This window comes from Gigantopelta aegis, chromosome 11 (assembly GCF_016097555.1).
Source record: "Gigantopelta aegis isolate Gae_Host chromosome 11, Gae_host_genome, whole genome shotgun sequence".
Taxonomy (NCBI): domain Eukaryota; kingdom Metazoa; phylum Mollusca; class Gastropoda; order Neomphalida; family Peltospiridae; genus Gigantopelta; species Gigantopelta aegis.
The window spans coordinates 29154947-29178470 of NC_054709.1; the positions used below are offsets into that span (position 1 = coordinate 29154947).

At 39.6% G+C, this 23524-nt stretch overlaps 1 protein-coding gene across 1 annotated transcript in view; it reads right to left on the reverse strand.

Annotated features, from left to right (window-relative positions):
• Positions 1-23524, reverse strand: part of LOC121385555 (muscarinic acetylcholine receptor M3-like) — a 158986-nt gene that overhangs the window by 73960 nt on the left and 61502 nt on the right. The window contains exon 2 of the mRNA XM_041516270.1: positions 11271-11325. The gene's annotated coding sequence lies outside the window, so the exon portion shown is untranslated. The remainder of the gene's footprint in view (positions 1-11270; positions 11326-23524) is intronic.

Consider the following 23524-nt stretch of genomic DNA (forward strand, 5'->3'; position numbering starts at 1 on the left):
CAACCAATTTTTCTAACGACACCACTAGAGCACATTGATTTATTAATCATCGGCTATTGAATCTCACACATTTGGTAATTTTGACATAGTCTTAGAGAGGAAACCCACTTCATGTTTTCATTAGTAGCAAGGGATCTTTTATATGCACCATCCCACACACACGATAGCACATACCACGGCCTTTGATATACCAGTCGTGGTGCACTGGCTGGAACGAAAAATAACCCAATGGCCCCACCGACGGATCGATCCCAAACCGACCGTGCTTCAAGCGAGCGCTTTGCCACTGGGTTATGTCACGCCGCTACTTACCGATTAAACCTGACTGCTGGCATATTTTATTGCATATAATGTATATATACAATAGAGTAAATGTACTCGTCGTATGCATGATTACTGCACTGGGGACTGGGGACTATCAGCTGTCAATCAAAATATCGAACGCGTGAAATAACCACGCATATCACGAGTAAGATTATGAGGTAACGTTAAAGTTATACTATACCAAATAAAATGCCATGTTAACGTTTGTGTTTAAAAATACTATATGCAATATATCAACCAAATTATGACCCATGAGTACCACAACCCCTACCTCAAAGTATTAACTGAAGACAATGGTACCTTTCATGGCTCATTTTAGAGAAAACCTGTTACATTTTGTCCTAATGCAACAAGGGATATCTTATATGCACTTTCCCACAGACAGGAAAGCACATACCACAGCCTTTGACCAGTTGTGGTGCCAATAGCCTATGATTAATAAATCAATATGCTATAGTGGTGTCGTTAAACAAAACGTTTCCATACATATTGATATTTGAATGTAAATATCCCCTGCTTAATGTGGACAGTATATTAGAAAACACTAAAGCCACATAAATGAATTTTGTTTGTAAACGAGTAGGCAATCGCAAAATCTGTGTTTAATGTTCTTCATATGATATTCGTATACAAATATCTCTGTCTGTCTTTGTCTCTCTGTGTCTCTCTCTGTGTCTCTCTTTCTCTCTGATCTCTTAAAAACACGCTACCAAACACAGTGTTTGATAGTTAATTCACAAAGACCGAATAACAAAAACAGATCAAAATGTTTCAATGTTAGAATGCGTACAAACATTGGAAGCAGCATAAAATCTACTTGATTTAAAGTACAAATAATGAAGAAATATTTGGTCTGATGTCGGACAACTTCAGAAATGAGTTCTCAAACACAACTCTGCATGAAGGGAGACTAGATGAAGAATTAGTAATTATACCATACTGAATGCTCGTGTAGCATACAGTCCAGAAAGGAAAGCTAAAGTTTGTTTTTCTTAACGACATCACTAGAGCACATTGATTTATTAATCATCGGCTACTGGATGTCTAATATTTGATAATTTTGATATATAGTCTTAGAAAAGAAACCCGCTACATTTTCCCGTTAGTAGGAAGGGGTTTTTATATGCTCTACCCCACATATAGGATAGCACATACCACAGCCTTTGATATACCAGTCGTGATGCGCTGGAAAGACGTGTTTGTCAGTATTGTTTAAAACTACGACTATTTGGTGTCTAACATGGTTATTTCCATATTTGTGAGGAAGGAAGAAAAGAGTGTGTGTGTGTGTGTGTGTGTGTGTGAGAGAGAGAGAGAGAGAGAGAGAGAGAGAGAGAGAGAGAGAGAGAGAGAGAGAGAGAGAGAGAGAGAGAGAGAGAGAGAGAGAGAGACAAAGGACAGAGAAAAAAATAGAAGGATAGAAACGTGGGGGTGGGGGGGGGGGGAGGCAGCGAAGGGTGAGAGAAATGACACCTGCTGCCGCCGCACAAGTCATTCATATTGAAAACGTATCAACGGGTCAGTTATATGGGCATGTTTCTATAGACAGGACAGTACGTGCCACAGTCTTTGACGCATCACTTGTGGGGTACTGACTAGGACGGCATCACTTGTGGGGTATTGGCTAGGACGGTACAAACCTTAGTTTGTCGATGGCGACGATTCTGCGACCCTTCGCACTCCAGGCGAACGCCCTACTACTGAGCTACACCCCGCCCACACTCGACGTAAAGGCGGTGCCACGCGACACGAGCGCATCGTACGACAATAGCCGAGTTTGACAAGACAAACATTACGATTTCATCGATTAATCAATCAACTATATGACTCGTGCTTACATCCACTGAAGCTTCATGCACGACTGTCTTGGGCACATTCACCGAGATTCCCCGGTGGCTGTGTCCAAAACAGGAGATTTCATCGATTAGTATGCTATTGGCTATTCTTTTACAAAGCACTCCCATCGTGTGGCGTTGCCTTTAAGTTCATGTGCACTAAAATACACACACACACACACACACACTCTTTCAGATGCACTTAAACCAATTAAAGACACAGATCTAACAGTTCTGTGTCCACACACAAACGTTTTTCATCTCTCTCTCTTTTTTTTGGCCCCCTATATGTGGAACCTTAAATTAACGAACAAGAAAATCACATTATGCGTTCAACTACCTCAAAAAGCGGATCTTTCCGATAACGAACATCGTCTGGCAGGTCTGAAATATCAACGGCAAATTGCTATAAGTGAGTTCGACACGCGAAGTGAGATAATTAAAGGTACCTGACCGTCTATAAATACACTTGTAAATTAGGTTGAAACATTCAGCGTGCATATTTTACTTAGATCATCCTTTAAAGTCTTAGAGAATACTCAACGAGCTACGAGGATATACCGTTTATCTTGCACAAGTGAATTGGCGGTGTCTGAAGGACAACATCAATACCGCAGTGCAAGATAAGTCCCTATCCCGAGTCAGACCCCCGATCCTATAGGCGTGCTCGAAACCCTAGTGGTATATGGACACGTAAAACCAGTTATTAAGCTAAACAAGATAGGCGGTATTGTCGAGTAGCCAGTTGGGTATTCTGTTTATTACCCATTATCAATCTTTATTATTTTATTGTAGATTTTCAAACGATACTGTTATTGAAAACAAATTTACAAGCTGAGATCGAGAGACAACGTTGCGTCATAGCTGTGACGTACATTTTCTGATGACTAAGTTAGTTGTTGACATGACTGCCTCCATGGAAATTAAGACGTCAAAGGCAGTGATAATGACGTCAAAACGTATCTAGGGGGCAGAATTTTTTTTTTTTTCTATCCCTAGGGAAAGATCATTTTTCTTTCCCCACGTCTCTCTGCCCATATCGGTAATAAATGACGTCCCATAACAATTATATTTTTACGTTCATAAACAAATTATATTTCTTTTTGTAAGTACCTCTTAGAGATAGATTCTACCGAATCATCAATATGTATGACAATTAAGTATATGCATTTACCTTCCTTTCATTTGAGATTTGAAGTGTTTTTGGATTGTGGGGTGCCAGGCGAATATATAGGTAGGCAGACACCAGAAAATAAATTTGATATTACTAAACTTTGGAGACTATAAAGGTGAGGATACACTAGAAAACAAATTTAATATTACTAAACTTTGGACTGACAGCTCTTCTGAAGATGGATTAGAGAAGGAAGGAAGGAAATGTTTTATTTAACGAGGCACTCAACACATTTTATTTACGGTTATATGGCATCGGACATAATGGTTAAGGACGACACAGATATTGAGAGAGGCAACCCTCTGTCGCCACTTCATGGGCTACTCTTTTCGATTAGCAGCAAGGGATCTTTGATATGCACCATCCCACAGACAGGACAGCATATACCACGGCCTTTGATATACCATTCGTGGTGCACTGGCTGGAACGAGAAATAGCCCAATGGGCCCACTGACGAGGATCGATCCTAGAATGACCACACATCAAGTGCATTAGCTGGAACGAGAAATAACCCAATGGGCTCACCAACGGGGATCGATCCCAAACCGACTACGCATCAAGCGCCTTTAAGAGGCAGTAGCATAACTAAGGTAATAGTGCATTCCAGAATACCAGTTCTGATCACGAGATCAAAGTCTTCGACCGTATGATGAAAACAAACCTTGATAACCGGGTTAATTTTATAATATACTCCGCGCCACGGGTTCGATTGTTGGATCTTTGATGGTCACAAGTCTGGAACAAGGTATTTCTATCTGCCTTAATGACGTTACCTGCCGAATCGCAGCTTTCGCAGGTTTCAATTTCAACAAGGAAATTAAAAGGCAATTTCCAACACAAAATTACCTTCAGCGAACCTATTGCCGAAGGATGCACCTCTGTTTACAAATTAACAGCCGCCTTCGTGTTGCTTGAAACGAAATGATTAAGAACTTTGCAAGTCCTTAAATAAATGTTTAATGGGTTAATTTGTTAAACAAATTGAAATGAGAAAAAAAAAAAAGATTTTTTTATTTACAGGGAACAGTATTTAAAATCCTAGGTAAGTGGCCATGGAAGTTGGTTCATTCGATGTTTACCTGGGGCGGGAGACGTAGCCCAGTGGTAAAGCGTTCGCTTGATGCGCGGTCGGTCTGGGGTCGATCCCCGTCGGTAGACCTATTGGGCTATTTCTCGTTTCAGCCAGTGCTCCACAACTGGTGTAACAAAGACCGTGGTATGTACTATCCTGCCTGTGGGATGGTGCATATAAAAGATCCCTTGCTGCTAATCGAAAAGAGTAGCCCATGCAGTGGCGACAGCGGGTTTCCTCTCTCAAGTTTATCTGTGTGGTCCGTAACTATATATCTGACGCCATAAAAACCGTAAATAAAATGTGTTGAGTGCGTCGTTAAATAAAACATTTCCTTCCTTCCTTCCTTTGACTTTTACCTAGATAACCGAGTGTTCGGTTACGTGAATTACCTCATACTAACACACTTATACCACAATTCTGTTCTACAATGGCATGCCAAAGTTATTTTAAACAAACTGAATTTGCCATGACATAGTGTTGTTTTATTTGAATGTTTGCAATTACGTAAATATAACAGTTCACCGCGTAACTCATTGGCCGTTCGCGTGAATACGAAGTTGTATAACCGACACGCGAACTGAACGGCGGTTCGCGTGAAATATTGCACCTTGGTTTTATATAGGTCAGGTCAGGTCATAGGGTTTTACGTGCACATTCAGAACAAGCTGTTGTAGCGCACGCCTGCCATGGGCACAAGAGCCGGCCTTGGCCGGCTCCTCCGTCCATGAAAGGAAATGTGGGGGGGGGGGGGGGGGGGGGGGGGGGGGGGGGAGAGGAAGGACCACCTGCACTGGCAGGTGCACTGGCAAGTGCAAGGGAGCACCAGCAGCCCGACCAAGGTCGGTAGCAGGCGGGGGGTGTAGTGATGGTGCTATGGAATTTTGAATGGAGCAATTAATAAGCCAAAGAGAAAAGGTGCGCAATTTTGACTGAGGAAATTTGGCGCAATTTTGAACGGTCTGTCAAAAGGTAAATGGCAGAGCTAATATAGGTTTTGACATTAGTGAATCGAGAGTAGCTCGTTAATTCAAGTTTCTATTTATAATACTAACTGTTTGACTGACTGAAGATATCGCGTTTGTTTTAATGTTTTGATGTTGTTGTTACATGCACCGTTCGAGCGACCACTGTGGGATACGTGGTATCACATGGTGATATTCCATATACGCTAGTGATCTACTGAGAAACAATCACCTTGGTGATGCGCTAAACACCACAGGAAGACCATTCAATGAAATGAACACTACCGAAATATATTACTATCTATGCCATAAATTAAATGTGTAAGTGCAAGTGCGGTTAAATGCGTTTTAGTTGATAAAGACGTTTGAAATGCTTTTAACTTGCTTTTATTGAAGACATATAAGTAACAAATAGTTAAGCTGTATCCGATATAATAGATACCATTTATCTTACAAACGGGTCTTTAAAAACGTATCCATCTCGCTTCCGATTAATAGATATGATTTGAAACACCTCCATCTCCTTTTTAGGTACGAGCACTATCTCTTTCCTTGCTTCAAATTCGCTCTGAGTGGGAGTTGGATGTGAACCCACTATCTACTAGCCAAACGTCTGGTGGCTTAACCACGACACATTCAAAAATAAAGTTTATTTTTATTTTATTAGTCATCGGGAATTGGAAGGAAGGAAATGTTTTATTTAACGACGCACTCAACACATTTTAATTACGGTTATATGACGTCAGACATATGGTTAAGGACCACACAGATATATAGAGAGGAAACCCGCTGCCGCCACTTCATGGGCTACTCTTTTTGATTAGCAGCAAGGGATCTTTTATATGCATCATCCTACAAACAGGATAACACATACCACAGCCTTTGATATACAAGTCGTGGTGCACTGGCTGGAGCGAGAAATAGCCCAATGGGCCCACCGACGAGGATCGATCCCAAACCGACCGCGCGAACGCTTTACCACTGGGCTACGTCCCGCAATTCGGGAATTGGATGTCAAATATTTGTGAATTCTGGCAAATTGTCTTAGAAAAAACCTGGTGCATTTTTCCTTTAGTAGTACAGGATCTTTTATATATGCACTTCCCTTCAAAACAGGACAGCACATACCACGAACTTTGATATACCAGTCGTGGATCACTGTTTTGAACTTGGGAAAAATCAATCAGATGGGGATCGATTCTGCGACCAAAGCACCTCGGGCGACCGCTCTACCAACGTGAGGATAAGCGTTCCGTTCTTATATCCAATTAAGGCTCAAGCACGCTGTCCTGGACACACATCTTAGCTATATGAGCTGTCTGTCCAGGATATGGATAGAACTCAATCAAAGAATGGGTTTACCGATGGGATTCGATCCTGCGACCAAAACACCTCAGGCGAGCACTCTACCCACTGAGCTAGATCCTGACCCTAACAGTAGCGATAAACCAAATAACATGAGCCATGGAAGATTCAACTTTCTTCAGTTAATACTTTGGGGATGAGTGGGTGGAATATTCATATATGTATGTCATAATTTGGTTGATATATTGCATGTAATGTTTGTTTTTAATCACATACATTAACATTGTCGCCTATGGGATTTCATTTGATATAGTAGAACCTAAAAAGGCCGTGAAGGCCGATTTATCAACGAAAGTGACGTTTCCATTTCATTTCAACATATTTTCGTGCTTATATCCAATTAAGGTTCAAGCACGCTGTCCTGGGCACACACACCTCAGCTATCTGGGCTGTCTGTCCAGGACAGTGGGTTAGTTTTTAGTGGTTAATGGTTAGTGAGAGAGAAGAGGGTGTAGTGGTCTTACACCTATACATCGAGTCGTTAAAACTCGCTCTGGATGGGAGTCGGTACCGGGCTGCGAACCCTGTACCTACCAGGCTTATGCCCGATGGCCAAACCACGACACCACCGAGGCCGGTGTAACGTTTCAGAACAAGAAAGTCCATTGTTGCATGACAAGCGTTCAACAACCAATAGGTTTTATTTTTACATTCTTTTTCACCTCTCTATTGTGTGAAAACAGGTTTCGACAACACGATACTTAACTCCGACCCTTTCTTCTCGAGAACCGCAGAGTGTTGGCAGATGAGGCAACGCTATAGCCCCCGGGGAGACTCAAGTCTGCTAACGCGTAGCATTTGGTGATGATACAAAACCTACAGACGTTTGATGTGTCGGAATAAAGAATGCTATTGTTTCATCTCCAGAGGAAGCTAGCTATATTTGCTGGGAGGAGTAGTTCAATAACTTAACAGGGTTTCGCATTCGAAGGAGGAATTTACAAAAAAGAAGGAATTTACAACAACAAAAAAAGGAAGCAAAAAAAAAAGAGAGGAGAAAACAGTTTGATGAGTATCCTTTTCGCTGTTGAGTGAGGGACAAATTTAAGATGCACAGAAAATATAATGTTGACATTTGTATGTCCTTTGGAATCAAGATTTGGAGAAAATATGCGAAGAACAGAATAAAGAAAGACGTTTTTATTTAATTTGGTGTGATGGTGGAATTTAAGATGCACAAAAAATACAATGCTGACATTTTTGTTCCCTTTCTAAATGGTGATTTACAGAAATTCATGAAGTATATATAGAATACAGAAAGACATGGTTTTGGTCGTTTCGTTTTTTACTGGAGGGATGGTGGAATTTACGATTATATATCTAACCATGATGAAGGTTATTTCACAGATAACAGGAATATTGTTCACAAATATTAATAAATTATGCATCGTGCACATACACGCATACAAACACCACACATACATGCGTATATACACACCACACACCACACGTACACACACACACACACGCGCGCGCGCGCACACACACACTCGACTCGCACACATTAAATATTGAATTAGGTTGAGAAATAACTAACTAGTACAACATGGGCAGGTCCACAACATATTATAGGGATTCGACCAAGGACAAAAAGGGCACATGGACCTACTTCCTGAAAAGGGCACTTCAATGACAACTGTAAACAAATTGTTCAGAAGAAGGGCCCCTTACTTTTGTTTATGGGAACACGTCCTCCTGGATCGGCCCCTTGTATCCGCTTCTTGTTTCCGCCCCTTAAATTCCCCCATGTATAATAATTATTAGCGTGGTTACACGAGATCTGAAACACCAAGTCTCGTTAGGTTTGACATATCATTTCAAACGGATTCCCATGGTGCGATATCTGATCGTTTCAAGACACGTTGCTAGTGTATCCTTATATAAACACAACACTACGACCGTCAGTATACTATATGACCCAATTTACGATTCTTTCAAGGCAAAACATGTATAAGTATAATCACAACAATAATACGACTGTGAGTAAATGACCTTCTAATTTGCGATTGTTTTAAGGCAAAATATGTTTATCTATAATCACAACAATAATATATGACCTTGAATAAATGAAGTGACATGACATTCGCTTCAAGACATGATGCTAGTGTATCCTTATATAAACACAACACTGCGACCGTCAGTATACGAAATGACCTAATTTACGATTATTTCAAGGCAAAATATGTTTATATATAATCACAACAATACTATGACCTTGAATAAATGAAGTGACATGACATTCGCTTCAAGACATGATGCTAGTGTATCCTTATGTAAACACAACACTACGACCGTCAGAATACTATATGACCTAATACAATCACAACAATAAAACGACCTTGAGTCTGATATGTGATTGTTTCAAGGCAAAAAAAATTCTATGTAATCACAACAATACTACTACCAGAATATGTCTATATATACTCTTCAAAAAAAGAAACGCAAAAGGGTACAAATGGGTTATAACTCCGATTTTATGTTTCCTACCGGTTCATGCTTTGTGAATATAAGGTCATTGCATGTCCCAAACACATTCCCACGGTTACATTCGATAAAACGCAGCTACTGTACAATAAAGTTCCAAAATGTGAATATTCGCAAAAACGCAGCCACGTGCAAACCATGTCACCACTGCACGTGCGTTGTCTGCACGTGCAACATGAACACCGACAGTATAAAAGTGCAGGGTGTTCGCTTGCCTGGCCTCTGTATCTGGTCGACAGTTGACAATCCAGGACATGCCACGTCTCAGTGAACCGCAGAGAAACAATGCCATCGGCCGACTAGACGCAGGCGAATCCAGAACGGCCGTTGCCAGGGCATTCCATGTGTCCCCAAGCACCATCTCCAGACTGTGGGACCGTTACCAGCAACATGGATCAACACGTGACCTCCCTAGATCCGGTCGACCACGGGTCACTACCCCCGGGCAGGACCGCTACATCCGGGTACGCCACCTTCGGGAACGATTGACTACTGCCACCTCCACAGCCGCAGCAATACCAGGTTCGCGCAGGATATCCGACCAGACCGTACGGAACCGCCTACGTGAGGTAGGAATTCGTGCCAGTCGTCCAGTTCGAGGTGTCATCTTAACACCACAACACCGTCGACTCCGACTGCAGTGGTGCCAGATTCATCGACAATGGCCTCAACTGCGATGGAGACAGGTGTGGTTCAGTGACGAGTCCCGATTTCTGCTCCGACGTCATGATGGAAGATGTCGCGTGTATAGGCGTCGTGGTGAACGTTATGCGGCAAACTGCGTGCAGGAAGTGGACAGATTCGGCGGGGGTAGTGTCATGGTGTGGGCAGCCATCTCACACACTGGCAGAACTGACCTGGTCCACATGCAGGGCAACCTGAATGCACAGGGCTACATTGACCAGATCCTCCGGCCACACATCGTTCCAGTTATGGCCAACGCCAACGCAGTGTTCCAACATGACAACGCCAGGCCTCACACAGCACGTCTCACAACGGCTTTCCTACAGAACAACAACATTAATGTCCTTCCTTGGCCATCGATATCACCGGATTTGAACCCAATTGAGCATCTATGGGACGAGTTGGACCGACGCCTTCGACAGCGACAACCACAGCCCCAGACCCTGCCCGAGCTGGCAGCAGCCTTGCAGGCCGAGTGGGCCACCATCCCCCGGGACGTCATCCGTACTCTGGTTGCTTCAATGGGCAGGCGGTGCCAGGCAGTTGTCAACACACGCGGAGGCCACACCCGGTATTGACTCCAGATGACCTTGACCTTGGTGGTGTGTCCTATTACTTACTCACAATGGACTAGAGTGAACTGTGAACAATCCTGCAACATTTGGTAATTATCGGACTCACCATTCAATAATTAAATCAATTCTCCAAATGTTACGACAATGTGGTTTTGCGTTTCTTCTTTTGAAGAGTATATAATCACAACAACACTATGACCTCGAATAAAATAAGTGACGTGATATTCGATTCTTTCAAAGCAAATATGTTTAAATATAATCACAACAATACTATGACCTTGAGTAAATAAATGACCTTCTAATATGCGATTGTTTCAAGGCAAAATATGTTTATATATAATCACAACACCATGACCTTGAGTAAATGAAGTGACGTGGTATTCGATTGTTTTAAGGCAAAAATATGTCTAAATATAATCGCAACAATACTATGACCTTGAGTAAATAAAATGACCTTCTAGTATGTGAGTGTTTCAAGGCAAAATATGTATATATATAATCGCAATACTACGATTGAATGACCATCTCATCCCAGTAATTACTCCTGTTTTGAACAGAACTCTTTAGCGAAATCAGAGGCTGTGTTCATGACAGGCGTGCTTGAACAATTATCTGATGGAAGTTGGCCAAATCATTGGCAACACCTACACCCTCTGCTGGAAATATGCCAAACCCAAATTACCTACATTCATACCCACAGCTATTTCATAGAACTTGTGACAGTTATTTGTTTTAACCATTACCCTACTTAACCTGGTAACGAAAAGAAATAGAAATGAGTTTTTTTCTTACCTTTATGGCTTGGATCGCAGCTATAAAAGTATTCACGTATAATGCCTGGTAATATCTGAAAAGAGACAGATGAAGCAATTTAGCAACATGACATCATCATCGTCATCATCATCATCATCGTCATCATCACAATCATCATCATCATAATAATAATCATCATCATCATTACCATCATCAGCAGCAACACCATCATCATCGTCATCACCATCATCATAATCATCACCACCACTATCATTATCAACATCATCATCATCATCACCATCATCATCATCATCATCACCACCACCACCTTCATCATCATCACCATCATCATAATCATCATCAACTTCATCAGCAGCAGCAACACCATCATCATCATCGTCATCATTACCATCATCATCATCATCACCACCACTATCATTATCAACATCATCATCATCATCACCAACACCACCACCACCATCATCATCATCAGCATCATCATCATCACCACCACTAGCAGCAGCAATAGTAGTAGTAGTAGTAGTAGTAGTAGTAGTAGTAGTAGTAGTGGTAGTAGTTGTAATAGTTGTAGTAGTAGTAGTAGTTGTAGTAGTGGTAGCAACAACAAAAATTAACAAAATCGGATTTCTAGAACCAGAAGTGAAATGATCGCAAAGTGGACTAAAACCCATTTTACCATCAGCACACTTTACAATGACCGAATAACAAAAACATATGGAGGGGGGGGGGGGGGGGGGGGGGGGTGGCATTTAGCTATTTATCGTTTCAGCCAGTGCACCACGACTGATATATCAAAGGTCGTGGTATGTGCTATCCTGTTTTGGGGATGGTGCATATAAATGATCCATTGCTACTAATGGAAAAGTGTGGGTTTCCTCTCTAAGACTATGTGTCAAAATTACCAAGTATTTGACATCCAACAGCTGATGATTAATAAGTAAATGTGCTCTAGTGGTGTCCTTAAACAAAACTAACTTTAATTTAATAAAAGTACAGATACACTATTCTCCAAGTACACGTTACTCATTGCTACTTTATTCAATACACACTTTACTCACTACTCACTTTACTCACATTACATTTTATTGAAAAATTATACTACTCACAGTACAGTTTACTCATAGACCATGCTACACACAACACATTTTACTCAAAATTTACTTTACTCACAACACACGATACTCACAGCACTTTACTCAAAACATACTTTAACCACAATATACTTTACTCAATGTACTCACAACATACGTTACTCATTAAAAATAATTGACTCAAAACACACTTCACTCAAAAGCAACTTTTGTTCATGACAAATTTTTCACCAATCCGCCTCGCAGAATAAAAAATTCACCGCTTTCTTTCTATACATTACCTATAATTCGGGTGTTATTATTTAAAATTATAAATTAAAAAAAAAAGTCTGAAACAAGCCTACCAAAATGAGTTGATTATACACATCAATGGACACGACAATTACAATAAGAATTGCGGCCTGGTCGCCAAGTTCATTATATGAGGAACTGAAAAAATATCGACACAAAAAATGTGCTGAAGTTGTATTCGAGATAAAGACGGAGCTTCCACGCTAGTTTAAAAGAAGAAGAGTAGAAGAAATCTTCAAATTGTTGGGGGCAATTTGGGAAATAATCAACCCTGTAGCGGTGTCCGCTTCATCAACGAATCTCTAGTTTTTTGTAACGCGAACAAAGAAAAAGAAACAGATGAAAGACTTTGTCGGTGACAGTAGAATAAGGTCATTATTAAAGTTCACAAGACGAAAAAAGAAAAGAGATTTGTTTTGAAGTCTTGCAATATGTGTATTTGTCATAGATGATTTTTTAAACTCTGATTAAGCTGACGTTCTCGAGATGTCTGTCATCAGCGGATCTCCAAATCTTAGGGAGGAACGAAATACTATCGTCATCAGCAGTGCTCTTAATAGCAGGGAGGAATACACTCGTGTCGTCAGTATAGTCTCCAGACAATACGGCTTTTAAGATGGATACTGGTGTAAAACGAAAAACAACTATTTACACTTTTTCTCTTATAATTTTAATTTTTAAAAATACATTTACAAGATGAATGTTAAAAAGATTTGCAATATGCAAGTTTTCAAGGATGAATTTATTTGAGTTTATTTATTTATTTATTTATTTATATTTTTGTCTATTTATTTGATATTCTAGCAAATACCAAATAGTTCAATAACAAAACATACAAATAAATCTTAATTTCAGTTCTATATATAAACAAAATACAAAATTCTAGTAGTTTGCAGTTGACAAAAAGTGGAAACTAAACAAAGAGAGTAAACCAACCAACCAACCAACGAACCAACCAATAACTGATAGCTGAGTTCATTCATTGTTAAGGAAAGCGGTATCTCACAATGTGGCATACGATTTTATTAAACTCCGTTATCTCTCACAGGTATGTAATAAATGTATGTATGTATGTATGTATGTATGTATGTATGTATGCGTGCGTGCGTGTGTGCGTATGTATGTAAGTATGCACGCATGCGTGTGTGTGTGTGTCTGTCTGTCTGTCTGTCTGTATGTATGTTTTTCTGTCTGTCTGTCTGTATGTATGTTTTTCTGTCTGTCTGTCTGTTTTTCTGTCTGTCTGTCTGTTTTTCTCTCTGTCTCTGATCCTCTGTTGTATGTCTGTCCGTCTATCTCTCCCCATCACTTTCTGTTTGTATGCCCCCCCCACCTCTCTCTCTCTCTCTCTCCCTCCCTCCCTCCCTCCCCCCCTCCCCCTCTCTCTCTCTCTCTCTCTCTCTCTCTCTCTCTCTCTCTCTCTCTCTCTCTCTGTGTGTGTGTGTGGGTTTTTTTTTTTTTATCATTCGGGTTTGTACTGTCTACTTTGTCCATTTTAGAAGTTTACATTGGAAAATTGCAACAAATCCCCACCCCAACCCCCACCCCCACCCCAGGCTCGTTTAGCCTGTCCTCGTCTGTAACTAGTCACGTGATGAGCAAATTTGCTCGGTACCGAAGCTGCTGAAAGACCTCGTTTCCATTAAACGAGGCTTAAAGATGTTTTTCACCAAGATTACACTGATCCGTAAATGACCTGGTCATGATTGAAAGTTTCCGCTTGATTTATTGCCAGTCGCGTGTTTGCCGTTTGCAGACATTTAATCCGTTTTATGAAACGAAAAAAACAAAAAAACTTAAGAAAAAATAAAAAAATAAAAAAATAAAAAGAAAGAAAGAAAGAAAGAAAAAAACCCAGAAGAAAGATGATTGCATGTGATAATAATTAATAATTTGTCATTTTTATAATTTAGTTTCGTATATCACTATCACTATTAAAGTTAATTAGTTCAGGATTTTTGGTCTTTTTACGAAAAATCTCTAAACACAAGGTGTCAAGGATACCTTTAAAGGTATGTTTTCCCTGAGAAAATCCATTGGGCTATTTCTCGTTCCAGCCAGTGCACCACGACTGGTATATCAAAGGCCGTGGTATGTACTACCCTGTCTGTGGGATGGTGCATATAAAAGATCCCTTTCTGCTAATCGAAAAGAGTAGCCCATAAAGTGGCGACAGCGGGTTTCCTCTCTCTATATCTGTGTGGTCCTTAACCATATGTCTGACGCCATATAACCGTAAATAAAATGTGTTGAGTGCGTCGTTAAATAAAACATTTCTTTCTTTCTTTCCCTGAGAAAATTGACGTTGATATGCATTAAAGTAACAAACCCTAGTTTCCAAACACTACTGATCGATTTTCACTAGATTTTAACCATTTTTGATAATTGAAAACAGACATAACTTACATTTTGTCTAGATTGTCATTGTTCGAACATCTGAAGTGTTTCTGGTCATCCTGATATTCTATATATAGCACGAAATGGATTTTTTCATAATGTTAAACACGCACGTACCTGTGTGAAGTAACGGTTATTGAAGGAAGGAAGAATTTTTTTATTTAACAACGCCCTCAACACATTTTATTACGGTTATATGGCGTCGAACATATGGTTAAGGACCACACAAATATTGGGAGAGGAAACCCGCTGTCTTTTCGATTAGCAGCAAGGGATCTTTTATATGCACCATCCCACAGACATGATAGCACATACCACGAACTTTGATATACCAATCGTGGCGCACTGGATGAAACGAGAAAAAGCCCAATGGGCCCACCGACGAGGATCGATCCTAGACCGACCGCGCATCAGGCGAGCGCTTTACCACTGAGCTACTTCCTGCCTTAACGTTTATGGAAACCAGGCCCCGTGCTTATAAACCCTAAAGTCTAGACTTAATAAAGTCCAGACTTTAAAAAAAAGAAAAAGAAATGTTTTATTTAACGACGCACTCAACACATTTTATTTACGGTTATATGGCGTCAGACATATGGTTAAGGACCACACAGAGTTTGAGAGGAAACCCGCTGTCGCCACTACATGGGCTACTCTTTCCGATTAGCAGCAAGGGATCTTTTATTTGCGCTTCCCACAGGCAGGATAGCACAAACCATTGCCTTTGTTGAACCAGTTATGGATCACTGGTCGGTGCAAGTTGTTTACATCTACCCACTGAGCCTTGCGGAGCACTCACTCAGGGTTTGGAGTCGGTATCTGGATGAAAAATCCCATGCCTCGACTGGGATCCGAACGAAGTACCTACCAGCCTGTAGACCGATGGCCTAACCACGACGCCACCGAGGCCGGTTAATATTTAAGAGTACATCATTATGTGACCCCCACCTCTCCCCAACAAAACATTATTTTCTGTAGAAAGTTTACACTGAATATCACATTTCTTAATTATGTATGTTTTTGGTGTAAATAATTATTTATTTTTTATTACTATTTTTTTTAGAAGTACAAATAGTTTAAATCCCTCCATTTCGTCTGGCGACTCATATAAATCATACACAATCGCCAGCTCGTATGTAAACACTGCACATCGATCTAACACAAACCGGAGAACATAATAAGAACGTTGTTCATTTGCATCGCAACTTTAATCTGTCTTCAGAAGCATTGCATCCATCATGTTGATCATGCATACAGAGAGGTCCAAGGTTTTCGGAGCTTAGCTAGTCTCGATAACCACGGTATATCGGAGCCGAGAATGAACTGACAGAGATCGAGACATAAACGTCAAGTCGTACGTGGTGGTCGAGACTAATATCTAAATCTGGGGTCGGATTGCAGATTCGAAATATAAATCGTGAGAACGACCTCTCCAACACAGCCTCCGATACGCTCAACACAATTTATTTACGGTTATATGTCGTCAAACATATGGTTAAGGACCACACAGCTATAGAGAGAGGAAACCCGCTGTCACCACTTCAAGGGCTACTCTTTTCGATTAGCAGCAAGGGATCTTTTATATGCACCATCCCACGGACAGGATAGTACATACCACGGCCTTTGTTACACCAGTTGTGGAGCACTGGCTGGAACGAGAAATAGCCCAATGGAGCCACTGACGGGGATCGATCGTAAACCGAACGCGCATCAAGCGAATGCTTTACCACTGGGCTACGTCCTGTCCCTTGCATCAGGAGGCAGAGTGGGTTGAAGTCAACAGATTCTTCACTCTCACTAACCATTAACCTCTTTCAATAAACACTAACCATTCTTATATCTTATTAAACATTAACCATTAACTGTTGTTGCTTATTAAACACTAACCATTTAGCCAAGTCCTAGGTATCTCAGTAAATGTTCCCCATTAAGCACTAACCATTAATGTATGTCCTATGTAAACGTTTCTCACTCAACACTAACCATTTACCTCTGTCCTCGATATTTCATTAAATGTTCCCAATTGAGCACTAACCATTAACGTATGTCCCAGGTAAACGTTTCTAACTGAACACTAACCATTTACCTCTGTCCTCGATATTTCATTAAATGTTCCTCATTAAGCACTAACCATTAACGTATGTCCTAGATACGCGTTTCTTATTAAACACTAACTATTTATATCTGCCCTAGGCTGGCGTTCTTCATTAAACACTAATTATTTACCTCTGTCTTGGAGAGACTTCTGTCTCATTAAACACTAAACATTACCTCTGTACTGGACAAACGTTTATCTCAGTAAACACTAACCATTTGTTTTCTATTTCCTGCACAAAGTTTCTCTCATTAAACTAACCATTAACGTTGATACTCGATAGACAGCTCAGATAGCTGTGATGTGTACCAAACACAGCGTGCTTAAACATTTGAATAAAAAAACCCCCCCCAAAACCCCCACACCCAACGCAATACGATAAATCGCACATTGTATGTCGAGCTTTAGCGACACTTTTCGCATTACATGCAGGTGAAAGCACGTAAGCCAGTTCAGAAAGCCAAACGTCATAATTAATAATAAACGGAAGCAATGCGACGTTACGTGTAACAGCATAATTGGCTGCGAATAACACAGCAGTCGTTTCATTAAAGGATCTGCAAATAAATAGGTGGAAAATACGTACAACAAATGGTCCACGACATGGCTTCCGATCCGCTCAAACGCAAAACAAATACACGCCATTGTTTTGTTTGTTCGTGTTATACACGTGTTATTACATTGCCTTCCTCTCAGTGAATTGCGTGGCAGATGGTGGACGAGTAATAATGGAGAGAAAACTTATATGTATGGCCTCAAGGCGGGAATGGACAAAATGTTTATTTGCGGGAAAATTCTTTTTGGATCTACATATTATGTGGAACTCTTATCGTGTTTTAGAAATCAGAGCAGTATTGACCGAAATAATACATCTGGCAGAAACGTAAATGAGACTAATATATATATATATATTAGAGAGAGACTAACATTATATATTATATTAAAGAGAGTAGAGAGAGAGAGAGAGAGAGAGAGAGAGAGAGAGAGAGAGAGAGAGAGAGAGAGAGAGAGAGAGAGAGAGAGAGAGAGAGAGAGAGAGATTATTTATTCAGCGAAAAGAAAAGCTTTAAAACTTATTAATTTAAACCAAATGTATTGAAAAATAAAAAGAAACACGAATATGTTAATATATTTGTTTTATAACAAAATTAATTCTGTAACTAGCCTGTCAATGGGATGGTACTTATAAAAGATTTCTTGCTACCGTACTAATATAAAACTGTAGCGGGTTTCCTCTCAGAGACTATATGTCAAAATTATCATAAACAAACTTCATATTGAATTCTGTAAATGGACTGTCAATATGAACCCGAGACATTGGTAATTCTATAGACCAAAAAGCTAACGGGATTCAATTTAAACATTGGCCTGTTTTTGTTGCTCAGTGTACATGGAAGGAAAGAAGGAATGAAGGAAGGAAGGAAGGCAATGTTTTATTTAACAAGACACTCAACACAGTTTATTTACGGTTATATGGAGTCGGACATATGGTTAAGGACCACACAGATATTGAGAGAGGAAACCCGCTGTCGCCACTTCATGGGTTTACTCTTTTCGATTAGCAGCAAGGGGTCTTTTATATGCACCATCATATAGACAGGATAGCACATACCACGGCCTTTGATGTACCAGTCGTGGTATACTGGCAAGATCGAAAAATAGCCCAATGGGCCCACTAACGGGAATCGATCCCAAAGCGACCGCGCATCAAGCGAGCGCTTTACCACTGGGCTACCAGTATACATGGATGAATGATACGAAATGCTACATGTTATTCCAAATTAAACATACAGAAAGCTCTTTGTTTTTGTTTTTGTGTTTTTTGATTATTTAAAAAATAAAATATATGAATTACAACGAACGAAAAACAGACGAGGAAGAAATACAAAATAATGACCTAACCCCCTCACCAAAAAAAAAACAACAACAAAAAAACACCCCCCAAAAACCCAACATAAAAAATTAAAGATTGGAACACGTGATTTAAACAAAGCTATCAAACGCAACCAACAAACAATAGATTAATGAACGAACAGAACATAAACTGGAAATAAATAAAATAAAATATGAAACGACCTTGAAGAAGACCAATAGCAAGGAAAATAAAAGGATGAACAAGAAGAAAATGAGGAGGAGGCGGAGAAAACAGAAAGTTTTTTTTTTTTTTTTTTTTTTTTCAAATAACAGGACTACAAAAGCACGTTAATCAACTGCTATTAGATTTGTAATATTTAGTAATTCTGACACGTAGTCTCCAGAGAAAACCCACTACATTTGTTTTTCATTCAACACATTTTATGTGCAATTTACCCATAGATAGAACAACACATACCACGGCTTTTGGTTTACCAGTCGTTGGGCACTGGCTGGGATGGGAGAAAACCCAATCAAATAATGGGTCCGTCGAGAGGTTTATAAATACAAACTAATGACCTCAAAAAAAAGGTTGAAGATTGGAACACGTGATTTAAACAAAGCTATCAAATTCAACCAACAAACAATAGATTAATGAACGAACAGAAAATACACTGGAAATAACTAAATATGAAACGACCTTGAAGAAGACCAATAGCAAGGAAAATAAAAGGATGAACAAGAAGAAAATGAGGACGAGGCGGACAAAACACAAAGTATTTTTTTTTTTTTTTTTTTAATTTTTTTTTAAATAACAGGACTACAAAAGCACGTTAATCAACTGCTATTAGATTCGAAATATTTAGTAATTCTGACACGTAGTCTCCAGAGAAAACCCACTACATTTGTTTTTCATTCAACACATTTTATGTGCAATTTACCCATAGATAGAACAACACATACCACGGCTTTTGGTTTACCAGTCGTTGGGCACTGGCTGGGATGGGAGAAAACCCAATCAAATAATGGGTCCGTCGAGAGGTTTATAAATACAAACTAATAACCTCAAAAAAAAGGTTGAAGATTGGAACACGTGATTTAAACAAAGCTATCAAATTCAACCAACAAACAATAGATTAATGAACGAACAGAAAATACACTGGAAATAACTAAATATGAAACGACCTTGAAGAAGACCAATAGCAAGGAAAATAAAAGGATGAACAAGAAGAAAATGAGGACGAGGCGGACAAAACAGAAAGTATTTTTTTTTTTTTTTTTTAATTTTTTTTTAAATAACAGGACTACAAAAGCACGTTAATCAACTGCTATTAGATTCGAAATATTTAGTAATTCTGACACGTAGTCTCCAGAGAAAACCCACTACATTTGTTTTTCATTCAACACATTTTATGTGCAATTTACCCATAGATAGAACAACACATACCACGGCTTTTGGTTTACCAGTCGTTGGGCACTGGCTGGGATGGAAGAAAACCCAATCAAATAATGTATCCGTCGAGAGGGTTCGATCCTACGATCCGATCTCCCCAGACACCCCGTCATAATTAAATACCCCCCCCCCCCCACACACACACAAAGAAGTAAACAGGCGCAGATCCAGAATTTTTTGCAGGAGCGTTCACAGGCAATTGATTAAATGAAAAATATATAAGACTGCCTATTCATTCATTAAAATGAGTGAAAACAAACTGTTATCCTGAGCAGGAGGGGGGGGTGGTGTGTGTGTGTGTGTGTGTGTGTGTTGGGGGGGGGGGTGTCTGCCCCCTCGACCACCCCTCTGGATCCGCGCCTGAGTAAACAAGAAAAAGAAAGAAATGTTTTTTTTTAACGACGCACTCAACACATTTTATTTACGGTTATATGGCGTCAGACATATGGTTAAGGACCACACAGAATTTGAGAGGAAACCCGCTGTCGCCACTACATGGGCTACTCTTCCGATTAGCAGCAAGGAATCTTTTATTTGCCCTTCCCACAGGCAGGATAGCACAAACCATGGCCTTTGTTGAACCAGTTATGGATCACTGGTCGGTGCAAGTGGTTTACACCTACCCACTGAGCCTTGCGGAGCACTCACTCAGGGTTTGGAGTCGGTATCTGGATTAAAAATCCCATGCCTCGACTGGGATCCGAACCCACTGAGTAAACAGATCCCGAAGAAGAAAAACACGAATCAGACGAAGTAGATAATGATGAAGAGAAGACAGATTCGGACGAACAATTAGGATAAAACACGGACTGAAAATATCCAGCGAATACTTACACGAATTATCAATGAAAGTCATTCAAAGTTTTTTCGCTGTCTGGTATTTTGCGTAAATTTACCATCCACCGCTTAACAGAAGGCGGCACCTGCTTTGCCGATTAAAGCAGTGAATAATTAATAAGAAATGAAGCAACATTTAAGTTAAAATAAATCAGTGTTTTTGTTCCCCTAACCTCAGCAGCACCATTAACGAAAGCACCTGTTGGCAGTCGAAGCGCATCCCATCGCTATGACAGCTACACAGCGCACGGGAGATTGACTTAAGGTTGCATAATACCGAATCGATTCCCACTGACGATAACGATAACGTACTGTAATGTAAATAATACAAAAAGTGCATCATTCCATTTAAGCAAAACACGATCGGGTTCAAAAATTCTATTTTGTATCATATTTTGTACTTAGCATTAACATATTAACAAATAATACAAACACTACAGGAAGAAACCCGCCAGTATCCCCTTTGCATAAGGAAGAAAGGAAGGTAATGTTTTATTTAGCGATGCACATTTTATTTACGGTTATATAGCGTCGGGCATATGGTTAAGGACCACACAGATATTGAGAGAGGAAACCCGCTGTCAACACTTCATGGGCTACTCTTTTTGATTAGCAGCAAGGGATCTTTTATATGCACGATCCCAAAGACAGGATAACACATACCACGGCCTTTGATATATCAGTCATAGTGCACTGGCTGAAGCGAGAAATAGCCTAATGCGCCCACCGACGGGGATCGACCCCAGACCGACCGCGCATCAAGCGAACGTTTTATCACAGGGCTACGCCCCGCCCCTACGATTAATAATGTTCCGTTTAAATGCGTAGATGCACCGTCTCATTTTACTGTTAAATACTAAAGTGGCAGTATGCCAGCATTCCACTTGCAAAGTTATCATTTAGTACTAAAATTGATAACTAACTTCAAACCAGTGAGTAATTTAAATACCACATACGTCAACCTAAATGTAATCATCAAAGAAAGATTTGAAAGTACATTTCAGTGGGGGTTTAAAAAAAAAAATTGTTTTGTTAATGAAGAATTATTTCCTGAACCAAACTGTATTAAGCTTCTACAAGTAACGGCACAACAAATGATACTGTGATATAGTGTAACTTCGACGTAGACCAGGGCCCTGTTCCACGAAGCGATCTTAGCGCTAAGATCACCTTTAATGCATAAAGTAGTTATGCACTTAACGGCATACTGTCACAGATTTAAGGGCCTTACTTCTCTAAAAATGAATAATAAATAAAAATTACATTAATTGTTGGAAACCCAATCTAGGTATCGCATCACCTTAACTGAACCATGATGGAGTGAAATCCATGTCATCCCTCTCGGCAATTTTAGTTTTTGAATTATGGACCATTGCCATAATTCAATTATTTTTACAAAATGTTATTAATAAATGGAGTATGGTGGTTATGAGGATGGTTGAATAAAGTACGTTTAGGGACAAATCAAATTACATTTGTTCAGGTAATACTTTGTTAGACCATTAAATAGGTCAGTGGACTGAGACAATATGTCTTTAAAGGTGATCTTAGCGCAAAGATCACTTCGTGGAACGGGGTCCAGTTGCAATTCATATTCCTGCTGAAGCAACTTCAGTAGAAGCCAAATGCTGAATGGAAAGAAATTACGGTAAAAAAATATGATCAGCATGAATAAATAAAAACAGAAAATCTGCGACTGAGTTCATTTGATTTCTTCAATTTCTTCAATTTATGTATTGAACATATATATTTTTAAAGTCTTAGTGACATTTCGTATCACACTGTATAATCGGTGTGCGTCAGTCGGGAACCAATGGAATGGTATATAACTCAATAAGGAATAACGTTAGTATTGGTATTAAATCATATTACTAGGTTTTAAACCCATACCAGTTATCAAAACACCTTTTTACGTTGTCAACCCACATTAACTCACAAAACATTTAAAAAAAAATCTCTACGTAAATAAAATATTTGTTTACAAATTATCATCAAATTGCATAGGTTAAATCTTCTGGTTTTCTAATTAATTCTAAACTGTCAATCATGAAATTGTTATTTGACGTTTCTGGTTGTTCCTAACCTATTACTATATATATATTACTAATTAGTAGAGACGCAATACCATGTTGCATGTATATTTATACGTTTGTCTGATGTCGCTGTGTTTTTACATAATTATGTAAATTTATTATGTAAAATCATGTCTATGCCTAGAGGCAACTGCTTTGGCAAATAAATGAATTGAATTGGATTT